The sequence below is a fragment of the Bos indicus genome, chromosome 7 (assembly GCF_029378745.1).
Source record: "Bos indicus isolate NIAB-ARS_2022 breed Sahiwal x Tharparkar chromosome 7, NIAB-ARS_B.indTharparkar_mat_pri_1.0, whole genome shotgun sequence".
Classification (NCBI taxonomy): domain Eukaryota; kingdom Metazoa; phylum Chordata; class Mammalia; order Artiodactyla; family Bovidae; genus Bos; species Bos indicus.
Window position 1 is genome coordinate 71,019,994 of NC_091766.1, and position 17,464 is coordinate 71,037,457.

Consider the following 17,464-nt stretch of genomic DNA (forward strand, 5'->3'; position numbering starts at 1 on the left):
AAATCACAGGCAAAAGTAGATAAGCATACAAACTATATGTGAAACCCAGGTATCAATAGATCCTACATCTTTCTGGAGCTTCCTCAAAGGAATCCCCTCACAACAACGGATCAGTGAACAATGTTCGATTAACTGAGGACCTCACAGGAGAGATGACAGAGAGAGTTTAACCACAGTGAACAAACCTGAAATATTCTGCATCAGTCAATAAAATTTAAGTGATGCTGCAGTAACAAGCAGTCTCTGCATCTCAGGGTCTTAGCACAGCCAAAACTTATTTCTCACTCACATTAAATACCCAAAGTGGATCTACAGGGAGATTCTGCTTGGCGTGCTTCCTCAGGGAGAGAGACTGATAGAGTTTCTATCTTGATATGTGGTTCCATGATCACCTCAGCAAGGGGAAGAATACAAAGCCCATAAGTAACATGTGTTTCTTCTCCTCTCTTCTCCTCACATTCCATTAACTGAAGCCAGTCACATGGTACACTTAACTTTAAAGGAAAAGGTGACTGTGTGTGTCTGGGAGGTAGAGGAAGAGATGTTTGGTACGCAGCAGTAATGACCGTCACTGCTGCTTAGATATTCTTCATCCCTGTGGTCTTCCCAAGGAGGGCTGGAGAACAAGGGAAAATAAGAAAAGGGCTGGAAGGAATCCTTTTTTTCCCTCCATTTCTCATTTGCAGTACTCAGTTTTCCTGGCTTATCTTTCCTTCCAGATTATTCACTGGCCTCTAAATTTCCCAACCTTTCACCATGAAGAGAAATTTCACTGTAGCATATAGTGTTACTTCTCTCAAATTTTCCTATCAAATCCATCACCAGCTTCAACTAATAAAAGGACCTTCCATTACCAGATCCCATCTTCTTCAGAAGCATGTGTGTATGTGTTGGAGGCAATAAAAAAAGACATCCTTTTTCAGATGCGTATTTATTGGTGAGTGGATATTTCTCTGTATTTCACACTAGCAAAGAAAAGAGGACCAAGCAGTTCAGTTTTGAAGTAAAGAATGTGGGATCAGGGGCCAGGCAGTTATGGACGCAAATTTGGCTCCTTCACTGATCAACTGTGTGACTTTAAGGAAATTTCTTAGCTTCTTTAAGCCTCAGTTTCCTAATCTGTAATATGAGGAATAATAATCCATATTTCTATATAGAAATAATTTGGCACATAGTAAGCATTCAGTAAATACTGGGTCAATAAATACTGGCTCATCTCCTCCTACAACCTGGAGTACTTTTCTTTCCTTTTTTTTTTTCCCAAGGGAAAAAATATCCATTTATTTAAATGAATTGCAAAGAATAGAATGGAGTGTGGCATTAGGAGTTCCTTTCTTAACCTTAAACTTTGTGGCTAGCACAGAAAACAATAGGACCATCGTCTCCTAGGCGTATTTACTCTATTAAATCACAATATTAAGGATTCTTTGGTTAAAAGTGTCAGGAAACCAAGCACAAAATTTTGTTTTTCCTAAAAACAAAATTAAACAAAAAGCCAGCTCATATGACTGAAAGACCAGGGATAGTAGGCTTCAGGCACAGTTGAATCCTTTGCTTAAATAATTTCATCAGAGCCCTCCATCTGTTTTCTTTATTTTCTTCTTTTTGATTCTATTATCAGGCTGCTTCCTTCCTCATGTTGATAAAAAAAGACTGCCAAGCAACTTAAGGGTCACTTCTTACTTTCCCAACAACCGTGCTGAACAGAGAGATTTCCTTTTGCTCAACATTTTAAATAAAAATCTCAGAATTGCCTTTGATTTGTTCTGGTGGGAACCTGATTATCCTTGAAATAATCATTGTGGCCACGGGGATGTGATACGCTGATGGGGCTGGGAGTAGAATCAGCAGCACTGGAATCATTTGTGCTGAGAGTGGTGGAGAGGTGTACAACCAGACAAAAGCAGCTTTCACTTATCAGAAGAAAGATGAATGGATATTGGGCAAGAAAAAAACAATAGAGAACTTTGCACATTTTATGGATACACATCAATTTTACCCCACGATTGGCAAATAATAGGCAATATCTGTATCAGTGTCCTCCCATCCTTCACCCAAAGCCAACAGTGGAAATTGATCATAGCCCTCTTGTCCAATGAGCTCAGCATATATCAGTATTTCAGAATCCTACTCAACACAGTGTTCCTGGAGTCTGATACAAATTGACAGAAGTTTCAATGAAAAATTAAACTATTTTCTCTCTCCAGATCATTTTCAAGTGAACTGTTGAAACATATTATTCCTTCCTCGTGCATTCTGGTTGACTTTTTAAAAAATTTCGTAATGTGATGTTTTTGCTTACGATGTTTTATCTTGCTACATTTGGCCTATTGTCCTAGTCTGTTTGGATCTTACCTAGTCTTGCTTTTCTCATTCAAGTTTCTGTTATACTTCAAGTTTCTTGTCATCTATAAGGCAGGCCATGTCTGTTTTGATCAATGGAAAGTGGAAGGGCCAAGAATTGAGTTCTTGGTACATCTCAAAACATCACTCTCCAGTTAATTCCAGTTGTGAACAACAAAACTGGTTCTGGAATGGGAATATACCAAGTGCAATATAGTTACACATACATATGCATCCAAGTACTATTACGTCTCTGTTATCTTTCTTTCTACTTTTGATTGATCTGGTAAAATAAACCAGTCATACCTAAATTGATTGAGTCTGAAGGGTTAACTAGGACAAAAGGCAATTCTTTTAACAAAGAAAACTTCGATCTGTATTAACTGATTCCATCATAGCTCCAAAATAAAGTATTTTTCTTTTTCCAGCATTGCAAGTTGCAAGAAGCACCATGGCCCTGGAAAACAATGTGCTTGGGTGAAACAGAATCAGTTTGGCTTATGCTGATAGTTTGTTTAGCTTGATCTAGGAAGAATTTAGGGGCATACATGGGGTGGAAGAGCTGTGCCCTGCATCCCGTGGGAATCCATATCTGCAGGGCAGGAGGATAACCCCACATCAGAATACGAGCTCCTGGTATTTGGGAATCTACCTCTGAGCTTAACACAGATTCTGTTCTCACATCCCAGCCTGAGAGGTTCATTTAGGATGCTAAGGAGCAGGCTTCCATGGGACATTTGATTCCTATTGTAGAAGTTTAACCAATAGAGGTCATTGGGGTTTGGGTTTTTTTGTTTGTTTGTTTGTTTGTTTGTTTGTTTTAGTAGTGCAAAAGTGCATGGGACCAAGGGCTGTGCTGGTTGTTTGTACAATACAAACCATATCAGTCTTTTTCTTTGGCCATCCCCCTACTGCTTGAAGAAGTCTTTCAGAGTATCATTGCTGGAACTCACAGAGCCAAAAGCAGGAGCATCATCATTTCTTGATAGTTGGCCTTAAACCATCTTTGTATCTCCCAGTTGATCTTATAGTCTTGTTTCTTGACCTAAGACTCTTACTTTTTCAACAATGTCATGTACCTTCTAGCCTCTCCTTCATTTCTACCACTGAAATCACCTTTGTTACAGTGTGCAGAGGCCTCCAGTGTTGGAGAAGCTGGACTAAGCACTTTACATCTATTATAACTTACATAATATTCACTCAGGCCCTAAGAGAGAAGCAGTATTATAAACTTGTTTGCAAACAAGGACACTGAGGCTCAGAAATCCCAAGATCTGGGTACATGAAAATAGAAGCAAGAATCTAAGCCAGGCCTTCCCTCAAAGCATTCAGCACCTTTTCCTCCTAGTGCATGATTCAGCCATTGCAGATGGATGGAATACCTACTATATCGTGCTGGCCTTGTGGGGACATCATAAGAGAGATGATACTGTCAAGTCCCTCAAGAAGCTGCCTGTCATCACTTCAAGCATTGGTCCAGAGCAAGGGGCTTGTAGCCAATTGGAAATTTGTTCATGATCAAATGTAAAGCTCCACCCCTGAGGTGGATCCAGAGATAGCCTTAGATGTGCCTGGAGTGCTGGCTCAACACACCTCCAAACTCCTTTCCAAAGACCTGATGTGCCTCTATTAGAGATGTGATCCTTCAGCCAAAGATGCCTGTGACAGCACTAGGTACAGGACTCTGGGGAGGGCCTCTGGACTGCCTGAGTGAAGTCCAGAGATGCAAAGACTGTCTAAACAGTTGACATGGTTGAGATTTACAACTAGGCTTAAAGAAGACACTAGTGAGCCCTGAGTATTATAATATTTGGATGAGATGGGCAAAAGAAGGCCTCTATTAAAAGTATTGCTTCTGGGCTTCCCTGGTGTCTCATTGGTAAAGAATCTGCCTGCCAATGCAGGAGACACAGGTTCAATCTCTAGTCTGGGAAGATCCCACATGCCATGGAGCAACTAAGCCTGTGCACCACAACTATTAAGCCAGTGCTTTAGAGCCCGTGAGCCACAACTACTGAGCCCATGTGCTGCAGCTACTGAAGCCTGTGCATCCTAGAGCCTGTGCTCTATAGCAAGAGAGTCACCACAATCAGAAGCCTGTACACAGCAATAGAGAGTAGCCCCACCTGTTACAACTAGAGAAAAGCCAGTGCAGCAACAAAGACCCAGCACAGCAAGTAAATAAATACAATTTTTTAAAAATGTGTTGCCTTTGGGCAGGGTGGAATGGTAAATGACTGTTTAACTGGTATAGAGCCTCTTTTGAGGTGATGGAAAATTTTGCAGTTAGGTTGAGGTGATGGTTGTACAGCATGGGGAATGTGCTAAATACCATTAAAATGTATACCGTAAAGTGGTTAATTTTATGTTGTGTGAATTTCTCCTCTGTAAAAATAGTTAGAAAAGTGAAAAAAGAATTTCCTCCGCCCAGTGCCATAAGTGCCTGCAGTGCTATTGTTCATGGTAGGGCTAACCATCCTCTACCACCACCTCCCTCCAGCCCCCATTCCCACCTGGATCCATTACACACAACCCTGTACTTGTCTGAAGCATTGAGAAGGTAGCTTCCAGACCTCTTTTTCTGTCTTACTTAGTCTTCCCTGTGAGAAGAAGTGTGCCTTCCCAGATTGGTGGGGTTGGGGAAGAAAGTAAATGGTCTCATGTCTTTGTCTTAAGGTCATCCGCAGACCTGCTTAGCAGTTCTGGATTTATATTGTTATCAGTTTTACTACATATACTGCTTGTACACAAAGGGACCTGAGGTCCTTCCAGTGCTTTCCAGAGCCACCTCCTTCCTTGCCAGCTGCTCCCTGCGTCACTCCTTGTCATCAGATCAAAGTGTACCTCTCCATTTGTGTTCATGCTCTCATCTGCAGGAATACATTGGCCTCATTTCTCTGGGGAGAGCTTTTCTTTAGGGAACATCTTACCTGCTTCCTCATCCACCTTGAAATTCTCGGTGTTCAGCAACAACCACCAAAAAATGACAAAGCTATTTGTGCAAAAAAAAATGTAGTTATTGATTTCTTTCACATCAGTTTGCATTTTAAATTCAAGTCAAAGAGCTCTTTTCACAGTCAATCACTGGCAGCTTAGGTTTCATTTGCCCTTCTAGGCTGATGGACACGTGACTAAACATTTAGAAGGACAAGTAAGCTTGCTCTTGGGAAATCTGTCATGTCCAGGGATCTGGAACCTCAAAGGAAAACAAAAAGGTCTTCTCATCCTTTTGCTTAGTTTGACTTGTTTCTTCTTTGGAAGCTAATTTCTAACTGTAATCACAGGAGAAAGGAGGTTTGAGCAATTATGCTGTGAATCTGATCTATGGAGGCAGCCCACTGGGATACTGCTTTCTTCAGGAACTATAATTTTGGACAAAATCATCTGGGAAATTTTCCTCTTTTAATTTGTTATGCCTATAGAGACCTTGTTAACCATGCCAAAAATGCTTCACATTTGTATAGCCATTTTAGATTTTTTCTAAACCCTTGTCACATTAATCATCTCACTTGATCCTCACAAGTCTCTTGAGAGGTGGATAGAGAAGGGGTTGGGACCCACATACTACAGACGAGGAACATGAATCCCAGAGAAGTTAAGTAACTTGTGCAAGGTCACACAGCTTTCAGCCAGAGATCACCAAGTCTAGCGACCATATTTCCAACCCTCTCACTTTACACATAGAGTAAATCACAAACACGGACCTATATCAGAAACCCAGCTGTGAAAGTTCCAAGAAGTGGAATTCCATCCCCGGACATATTTGGTTCACCCTTCTCATTAATATTTGACTTTGGCCTCACAGTTGTTCCTTCAGCATCATGTGTATCATGCAGTGATTTGTTGTTTTTGTTGTTCTCTTTGGTGTCTGCCTGATGCTTGAAAAATCAGAGGATGGGGGAGTGACTTGGGCAAATCTTCTTTTGATCTGTTTTAAATGGAATCCTATTTACAAGAAACACTTCACTTCTTTTGATGTGCAGTTCACTAATTAGTTCACATCTGAGAGCAGGTTCCCTGGGAGAAAAAAAATTAATTAGCTCATTCCATCTAGAAAAGACACAATTCTTGAACTAATTATGGTATTTGAATGATTAATCTCCTTTAAATACACACATGTTCAGGAATTTTACCGTTAGGAGGAATACGTAATGAAAAGACAGAAAGCAAAGGGCAAAGGAACAAGGTAGAGATTCAAGGCAGAAGTCCTGTTGAGGGCCAGGGAGAAAGTTTGGATATCCTTTATTATTCAGGTAAAATATTATTAATATGCACAATAATCGAGTAAGCAGTATTTGTTCTGAAACCTTCTCGCGTGTCTCATTTTTTCTTCTGTACAAGTCCCTGGAAGCCAGTCTCTTTAAGGTCAATCAAACTACTGTGAACCCACTCTTGGAGTTGGGGGGCAGTGAGTAGGGAAGAGAGAGAGAGTTATTTAACTTATACTGAATAGTTAATGGCTGATATCACTTTCCATCTTGCTTTGCTCCTTCTGCAATTTTTACTCTTTAATAAGAAGCTGAAATTGTATCACAATGACTGATCTTCTATTTGTGGATATTAGGAGATGGCATATTTTCCTTTCTGATTGTCAGTGGCTGTCTGATTCATGTCACAGCCTGTTTACAATAGATTTGTGGAAAATAATTCTGATACATTGTGATTTCTGCCATGGGCACAGAAATTGGGAGTGGCTATATATAAATCATGTGTCTACTCTCCTGATTATAGCTTGTGGGAGAGAGCAATATTATTTAGCATAGCAGGGAAACCTCTACATGGTTCATGAAATGACATTGTAAAGGGTATCACCTATTCCACTCAAAAGGTCGGTTGCCACTATAGATTGTATTTCCAGTGGGTAAGGGTTTTTCTTCACTTCAATGTTTATATTGTAAATTCCTTGAGAATAGAAACTTTCTTTTTGTATATCAAGGGTGCAGCTCTAGTTGGCCCTAAATAAATATTTGTTGAAACAAGCACAAGGAGATAACAGTAAGTGCAGAAAGAAATGTGCTACTAAAAAAGGTTAGGTGAGACTGAGGAAGGGTATAATATAACAGACTTGTAGTAGTCAGGGTTCTCCAGAGATAAGATATATAAAGAGGAAGATTGAATGTATTTATATTTATATATAAATATGTATGTGTGCATGCATGCTAAGTCTCTTCAATCATGTCCTACTATTTGCGATCCTATGGACTGTAGCCCTCCAGGCTCCTCTGTCCATGGGATTCTCCAGGCAAGAATACTGGAGTGGGTTGCCATGTCCTGCCCCAGGGGACCTTCCTGACCCGGAGATCAAATCTGCGTCTCTTACATTTCCTGTGTTGGCAGGTGGGTTTTTTACCACTAGTGCCACCTGGGAAGCCCATAAATATGAATATTTTTATAATACATATTATATATATATATATGTTTATTATATAATATATACAATAAAATATTTATATATTACATAAATTTATATATTATAAATATATTGATTTATATTATAAAATATACTTATAAACAATAAATGTATCTAAAATAGTTTCAGATAAATATATTTAATCTTCCTCTCTATATATGCTATTACTTCTGTTTGTTATGAGGGATTGACCCACACAATTATGAAAGCTAAAAAGTCCCAAGATCTGCCATCTGCAAGCTGGAGACTCAGGAAAGCCAGTGGTATAGTTCAGTTTGAGTCTGAAGGCCTGAGAACAAGAAAAGCTGAGAGTGTAAGTCTCAGTCTGAGGGCAGGAGATCGATGTCCCAGCCAAGAGAGAACAAATTCTTCCTTCCTCCATTTTTTGTTATATTCAGATTGAATGATACCCACACATAAGGGAGGCAATCTGCTTTACTGAGAATAATTTCTTCTGGAAACACTGTCACAGACACATCTGAAATAATGATTAGCCAAATTTTAGAGACTCCATAAACCAGCCAATTTAACACATAAAATTAACCATCATAAGACCCCTTGGTCTTCTGTTTCAAGACTGGTGTGTTTCAGTTACCTCTTGGTAACTGAAATTAAGCAGACTTTTAGCGCCAGTCATCCTGGGAGTGCACACAAAATGAGCAACATGTTGGGTTATAGAGTTCTCATTCTATTATTTAAAAACCTATGCAAGTCCATCTGGAGGGACATTTTTCCTTTCGCTAAGTCCTAGGAGAAATACGTCATATGGTTTATCCTTATTAAAGATCATAGAGTAATTGAATGGCCAGATCTTTGAAAAGGGTTTTGTAAATGTTTAATTCAGCAATATTTATAAATGAAGTGGGATTTTTGTTTATTTTGTATCAACTCTCTCTAAGATGTAGTGGAAATAGCATTAAATTGTGAGGCAGTAAAGATATTTTTGAGATAATGTGAAACAAAATAGTATGGTAGGAGAGTTAGCCTTGGAATTCCCGCCAGCTCCCCATCCCTAAGGTGGGCTTCAGTCTTCTCTGTGAACCTTTTCCTTGGGCCTTGTTTTTTTGTTCAGGCCCTCCTGTGCCCTGGGATGGAACTGAGTCTCTCACTATGAGGTACAGCCAGAGTTCACCCTCATACATGGAATAACTTCCTCGATCTCAGCTCCATCAAGTACACTGAGGCCCAGTGTGATGCAAGGAGCAAGGGCAGGTGCAGCCCTGCCTCTGCCTCACATGTTCACATAACCTTAGGTTAATCATTTTCTCTATCATGGCTTTGCTTTCTTCCTTGAAAAATATAGAGAGTTGGATTACCAGGAGTCTGAAAACTCATTCTATAAAGATCCAAATAATAAATATTTTAGGGCTTTGCAGCCCATGTGTTCTCTTTGCTATTATTGTTGTTTAATTACTTAGTCATATCTGACTTAACAACCCCATGGACTGTAACCCACCAGGCTCCTCTGTCCATAGGATTTCCCAGGAAAGAATACAAGAGTGGGTTGCCATTTCCTTCTCCAAGGGATCTTCCTGACCCAGGGATCAAATTCACGTCTCCTGCTTGGCATTTGAATTTTTTACCACTGAGCCACCTGGGAAGGCCTTACAGTTCTTTGCAACAACTCAAATCTTACATTATAGTATGAAAACACTCAATATGCAAAGAAATGGTGTCACTGTGTTCCACTGTAACCTTATTGACAAAAACAGGCAGTGGGCTAGATTTGGCCCACCATTTGGTGACCCTTGGATTAAGGGATCAAAAGACAAAGCTGTTCAACAGCACTAGAATGTACACCACAAATGCAAACCATATATGTAATTCGAATTTTCTGATAGCTATTTTCTTTAAGTTCTATTTAAAAAGTAAAATTACTTTCAATAATGCGTTTTATTTAACTTGGTATATCCAGACATGACTATTTCATTATATAATCAACATGGAAACTTATTCATGATATAGTTTCCCTTCTATTTTTTATACTAGGTCTTCAAAATCTACACTATATTTTATATGCCAGCACATCTCAGTTGGACCGGCCACATTGCATAGGCGCTTGTGGTGAGACTACCTTGCTGGACAGTGCAGTTCTAAGAGGTTTTTTCCTACTCTGTACCTATTCCTGATATTCTGCCAGAAAACACAAAACAACAGACTACTGTTCTGTTTCCTCATCCCCAACAATTTAATATACAAATCTGCAAAAAAAAAATGTGATAATGAATGTTGGTAGATCGGTATAGCATCTAGGTGACTTGATTGCTTCTCCACTGCAATTAATAAATAGCTAATAATGTCTTCATGCATATCTTGCAAGGAGTGCCTCCTCCTGCCCACCCTCAGCACCTTCCTAATGGGAGAGATATGTGAACATTCACTCCTGGAGGTGGTGGAGAGTTAGAGTGAGTTAGAGGCTCTGCTTGCAAAAGCCACAACAAGTAGGACATTTCCTTGAAGTCTCACGTTATACTTTAATATGTATTCAACTTTGTTTTCTGCCCCACAATGTAATCTGATTTAATTTTTAATTTGTATTTCTTACCAAGTAAAGCAGTCGAACCCTTGCCCTGCACAACACCCCTCCAGTCCCTTCCCTTCTCATCACAAATCTGTGACAAATTCATGCTCTGTGAAGACCTATGTTTACTATGGTGCCCTTGGGGATAGGTTTATGGAACAATGTGTTAAACTAGAAGTTTTAACTGAGACCTCAAATGCTAAAGTCAGGTAAGACAGACCATAATGCAGAAATTTTCTTTGGGAATTGGAGAAGGCAATGGCACCCCACTCTAGTACTCTTGCCTGGAAAATCCCACGGACGGAGGAGCCTGGTAGTCTGCAGTCCATGGGGTCTCGAAGAGTCGGACAAGACTGAGCGATTTCACTTTCGCTTTTCATTTTCATGCATTGGATAAGGAAATGGAAACCGACTCCAGTGTTCTTGCCAGGAGAATCCCAGGGACGGGGGAACCTGGTGGGCTGCCGTCTATGGGGTTGCACAGAGTCGGACACGACTGAAGCAACTTAGCAGCAGTAGGTGACTCTTGAATCCCATGCTGCTGCTGCTGCTGCTAAGTCGCTTCAGTTGTGTCCGACTCTGTGCGACCCCATAGATGGCAGCCCACCAGGCTCCCCCGCCCCCGGGATTCTCCAGGCAAGAACACTGGAGTGGGTTTCCATTTCCTTATCCAATGCATGAAAGTGAAAAGTGAAAATGAAGTTGCTCAGTTGTGTCCGACTCTTCATGACCCCATGGACTGCAGCACACCAGGCTCCTCCATCCCATAGTGAGGGTATAAATGTGTTGAGAGAGAAGATGTGTAGTGAGCATTTTTTGGAGAAAGCTGAGCTGTGGTTTTACTCTCCTCTTCAGTCCACTTCCTCCCAACCTGAGGCCTTTACTTGAGAATTTAAAGATATCCAGAGGGCCTGAGGGTACGCAGGGATTGAATCTGAAGGGTGAGAGAAGGGCTGGTTAGAGTCATAGGTAAGCAGAGAAGAGGTGCTGTGCTGGGATGGGCTTGAACTCCCAGAATTTTCCAGAGTCAGGTATTTCTGCGACCAGATGTGGGCCATGAGTGAGGAAAACCAGATGAGTGGTGGGAGAGGATGGAGAAAGAAACCCACTGACCCCTTTCCCACACTCATAACCTAAATGAAGGTGGGTGACAAATGTGAGTGAAGGATGAAGCTTTGATCCTTTGTCCTTCTTAGGACCTGAAGTGAGACTGCACTTCAGGAGTTAAAGTGATCAGCACACTTTGTATTGTCTAAGAGTAATCAGGAAAGCTCTCCTCCCGCATTGAAAGAAAGAAAATAGGAAAATAGAACATGACTGTGTCATGAAGAAGTTAAGATTTTTGGCCTTAGGATGTTGTAGACTCTTGGATAATATATTTATGTTAAAGAACAGACAGGTGATGGAAGAAGTTTCCTGCCCATTGGATTAACTCCAAAGATGGGATTTCAGGCCCCATTCACTTGGCTGGTCGGGGGGATATTTGGTGGCGGTGGTGGGTGACTCCAATTATACCAAATCATTACGCATAACAGACAGTACAGCTAGCACACAGTCTTAGAAAAACAGGAAGATCCAACCCAGTAGAAGGGATAATCATAATAATAACAGATAATTTGCTGAGAGATCTATGTGTGTTATGCACTGTAGTCTTCTTACAGCAACATGATATTTTTATATCATTTTATAGAAGAGAAAAGGGAAGTTAAGTAACTTCTTCCTAGTCCCAGAGGCAGCAGGTAGCAATGCTGGGATTTGATTGGGGTTTTGTTTCCCTTAACCACTGCTCCTTGTGGATCCTCTTTCCCAGCCCAACCATGACCTCAGGGCTTTTATCGTACTTTTCTGTCCCTGTTCTCTTCTTCCTTCATCCTCTCTCCCAGTTGATGAAATTTCATTCTCAACTAAGCACAAGTCCCTCTAATTTCGTCTCACCAGAACACTTGAAATGAACAGACAGACTTGAAGCCAACAAACCTTCTGACTCCGGGGAGCACACCAGGAATCTTAGCCAAATCCTGCAAAATGCTGGCCAGGCAAGAAAACAAAGATGGAGAGAAGCAAGTTCTCACTACTTGATGGAATCAGGTCAGAGTTCTGTTGACATGGGGTTGGGTTGAGGATGAAGAGGGAATCTATCTGAGGGTTCCAAGAAAATATCACAGTTGAAGCTTATAGGATAAAGGCAAAATGCCACCGTCTCATTAATTTGTCTGCCCATAGGGTGTGTCAACTACAAATTGGCTCTTCCTGTCGACTATACATTGGCACTTCCCAAGAACATTTGCCAGCAATGGAATGACAACAACAAGGGTGTCTGCCATGTGCTGTGCTCTGCTTAGTCACTCAGTCATGTCCAACTGTTTGTGACCCCATGGACTGTAGTCCACCAATTTCCTCTGTCTATGGGATTCTCCAGGCAAGAATACTGGAGTGGGTTGCCATGCCCTCTTCCAGGGGATCTTCCCAACCCAGGGATTAAGCCCAGGTCTCCCGCATTGCAGGCAGATTCTTTATTGGCTGAGCAACAAGGGAATCCCAAGAATACTGGAGTGGGTAGCCTATCCCTTCTCCAGTGGATCTTCCCAACCCAGGAATCAAACTAGGGTCTCCTGCATTGCAGGCAAATTCTGGATATCTCCCAGAGTTTGCTCAAACTCATGTCCATTGAGTCAGTGATACCATCCAACCATCTCATCCTCTGTCACCCCCTTCTACTCCTGCTCTCAATCTTTTCCAGCATCAGGGTCTTTTTCAATGAGTCAGCTCTTTGCATCAGGTGGCCAAAGTATTGGAACTCCAGAGTTAGTCCTCCCAATGAATATTCAGGACTGATCTCCTTTAAGATGGACTGGTTGGATCTTCTTGCAGTCCAAGGGACTCTCAAGAGTCTTCTCCAGCATCACAGTTCAAAAGCATCAATTCTTTGGCACTCAGCCTTCTTTATGGTCCAACTCTCAAATCCATGCATGTCTATTGGAAAAACCATAGTTTTAACTATACAGACCTTTGTCAGCAAAGGGATGTCTCTGCTTTTTAGTACACTCTCTAGATTTGTCATAGCTTTTCTTCCAGGGAACACATGTCTTTTAATTTCATGGCTGTAATCACCATCCACAGTAATTTTTGAGCCCAAGAAAATAAAATCTGCCACTATTTGTATTTTTCCCCCATCTATTTGCCATGAAGTGATGGGGCCAGATGCCATTATTTTCATTTTTTAAATGTTGAATTTTAAGCCATCTTTTCCCACTCTTCTGTTTCACCTTCATCGAGAGGCTCTTTAGTTCCTCTTCCCTTTCTGCCATTAGGATACTATTATCTGCATATCTGAAATTGTTGATATTTCTCCCAGTAATCTTGATTCCAGCTTGTGATTCATCTAGCCCAGTATTTTGCATGATGTACTCTGCTTATAAGTTAAACAAGCATGGTGACAATACACAGCCTTGACATACTCCTTTCCTAATTTGAACCAGTGTTCTATGTCCAGTTCTAACTGTTGCTTCTTGACCTGCCTACAGATTTCTCAGGAGGTGGGTAAGGTGGTGTGGTATTCCCACCTCTTGAAGAATTTTCCACAGTTTATTGTGATCCACACAGTCAAAGGATTTAGTGTAGTCAATGAAGCAGAAGTAGATGTTTTTCTGGAGTTTTCTTGCTTTTTCCATGACCCAGTGGATGTTGGCATTTGATCTCTGGCTTCTCTGCCTTTTCTAAATCCAACTTGTACATCTGGAAGTTCTCAGTTCACATACTGTTGAAGCCTAGTTTGAGGGATTTTGAGCATTACCTCACTATTATGTGAAATGAGCACAATTGTGCAGTAGTTTGAACATTCTTTGGCATTGCCCTTCTTTAGTTTTGGAATGAAAACTGACCTTTTCCAGTCCTGTTGCCATTGCTGAGTTTCCAGGTTTGCAGGCATATTGAGTGTGGCACTTTAACAGCATCCTAGTCCTTGCATCTCTTCATATATAGAAAATGTCTAAATCTCTTTATGGTGGCATCAGCTTCTCATGACTAGTAGAAAACCTTTTGCAAATTAATTGCTTGATTACATTGAACTCCCCTTTCACCAAAATCTTACATATTGACCTTCCCTACTGCCTCTTTGGAGCAGTCTCTGAGCTATCTGAGGTACTGTTTCCCTGGCTGCAGTCCTCATTTTGCCACAAATAAATCAGCTCTGAACTCTTATGTTGTGCATCTCTTTAGTCCACAGGTGCTATCCTGAGAAAGCATCTGTTTGGTGTCCCTTGCAATAAAGGAGTTTGCCCTTGAAAAATGAATCAGTAGTTTGGCCTTAGGGTCTTCCTTTCTTCTTTCAGGGCAATACTAGAACACACCCATTCAGAACTGCAGGAGTGCCCCCCCCAAGCAGTTGCTAGATACCCTCAGAATAGCTGTGTGCATGTGTGTGTGTGCTCAGTTGCTTCAGTCGTGTCCAACTCTGCGACGCTATGGACTGTAGCTCACCAGTCTCCTTTGTCCATGATATTCTCCAGGCAAGAATAGAGTGGGTTGCTGTGTCCTCATCCAGGGGATCTTTCTACCCCAAAGATTGAACCCACGTCTCCTGCATTGCAGGCAGATTGTCTATTGCTAAGCCAGTGGGAAGCCCCCCAAATAGCTGAGCAACATAAAATCGTCTATGTGGGCATTATCTCTTCCTTGCTGTTCCTTAACTCTGCTGAGTTATTTTTCTTAGGCTTCCCTTAAACTGTACTGCTAAGTGTTCAGACAGCCAATATAATCAGCAATTCAGTAGTCCTCCTGCTAAAGCAGCATGAGATTCAAATGACATTTTTTGATAGATAGCATCAGATTTCACTTTTACATGGGACTCTTCTCAGAATAAGCTTCATGACCTAGGAGGAAATCAGCGGCATTTTTTGCCTGGATCTTCTTATGAACTCTGCCCTTGGATGTACATTTGAAAGAACATGATAAAAATTCCTCTCTCAAAGGAACTGATCTGATCCCTGACTAAAATATCTTCAACTCTGAAATTAGTAGAGATCTATGACCAATATGAATGATGGCTTGATCCCAGATGCTGGAGCTTCTTGATGGGGAAAGGGCAAGACTCAGAGCAGGAAGAGGTAACAATTAATCATTGCTGAAACAGAACCAGATGAGGAAGACTCAAAGAGATTCATCTACAAAGTCATTTATCCACTGTTTAAAAGAAAATGTTTATTTAGCCCCTAGTACATATGACATTGCTTAAAATAAGAAGATGGATGATAACAACAGAAAATACTTTCTGAAAATATACATCTCAGTCAGTTTGGGCTGTTATAATGAAATACCACAGACAGTGGCTTAAACAGCATTTATTTCTCATGGTTTTGAAGGCTGGAGAAGGCAATGGCACCCCACTCCAGTACTCTTGCCTGGAAAATCCCATGGACGGAGGGGCCTGGTAGGCTGCAGTCCATGGGGTTGCTAAGAGTCGGACATGACTGAGCGACTTCACTTTCTCTTTTCACTTTCATGCATTGGAGAAGGAAATGGCAACCCACTCCAGTGTTCTTGCCTGGAGAATCTCAGGGACGGGGAAGCCTGGTGAGCTGCCGTCTATGGGGTCACACAGAGTCGGACACGACTGAAGTGACTTAGCATAGCATAGCAATCTGAGATCAGGGCACCAGCATGGTTGGATTCTCAGTGAAGGCTCTGTTCCTTATATTCCTTATTTTCTTAAATGGCCTTTGCTTGGTGCATGCACAAGACCTCATGTGTCTCCCTCCTTTTAAGTGATCTCATGTCTCTTTCTCTTTTTACTAAACCCATCATTCTCATTAAATTAAAATATAAGCTCACAATTCAAAAAAATCACCAAAAACACAAGAAATAAGTCACTATGAGCAAAAAGTAATCAATATCACCAAATTCAATTTTAATTAGGTCCCTAAGGACTTCAAATTTTGAAAGTAACCTATATATGATGTAAAATATATAGGTACAAGATATATTTTAAATGAAATGTTTTTATTTGATGACTTAGCTATCAGTGTGACCCAGTTACTATGAAAAAAAGAAACATTTTGAAAATTCTAACTATTGCTATTACACCAGTGTCAGGGCTCAAGAGCATTGTAAGTATAGCTTGAAATACAATATATAAACATCTTTTCTGGAATGGTGGAAAAAGCTGGAAAAATTATCTAGAATACCCCATAGGGAGACAAGGAGATGGAAAATATGAGTGATTAAAAGATACAGAGAATAGAAAGAGAAATTATCATTGCTTGCATTGTATAATAGAGATCCAGGACAAGGGAATAGAGAAGGAGATTATTTATAGAGGTAATGGCTGAGAATTTCCCAGAATTGATAGCTGACCTGAATCTACAGATGCAGGAAGCACAGTGTATAACAATTAGGATAAATAAAAAGAAACCCATGTAGTGTACATGCACTGAAGAAAAATCAAAGACAAAGAAAAAGTCTTAAAAGTGGCCAGAGAGAGAAAATACATAAAGACTGGTGTTGATTTCTCAATAGTAACAGTGGATGTCAAATGATAGAGAAAAACAGTTTTCAAAGTGCTGCAAGTTAATACTATCAGACTAAAATTACATGCTAAGTTAAAAACTATCTTGCAGGAATGAGGGGAAAAATATATATATATATTCAGAGAAACTGGGGGATTTACCTCCAGCACATCTGTATTACAGAACTTTTGTTGTCTTTCAGGGAAGGAGAAAAATGATCCCACTCATAATAAAAACTTTCAGTATATGAAAAATAGAAGGGAATTTTCTTAACCAAATGAAGGATACCTATCAAAACCCCTTTGTTTTTTGTTTTTTTAGTCACTAAGTCATATTTGACTCTTCTGCAATCCCATGGACTCTAGCCCACCAGGCTCTCCTATCCATGGAATTTCCCAGGCAATAATACTGGAGTGGGTTGCCTTCTCCAGGGGATCTTCCCAACCCAGGGAACAAACTCACATCTCCTGCATTGGTAGGCAGATTCTTTACCAACTGAGCCACCACGGAAGCCCATCAAAACCCCTATGCAATCTTATTGATGATACAATAACATTCTCTTGAAAATGAGGACCCAAGTAAGGAAGCTGTCATCGGCTGTGTTGCACAGGAAGCAGAACCTGAGAGAGGTCAACATACAAAATGCTTGTTCGGGAGTTCTTCTGAAATCAGTATATATGGAAAGGA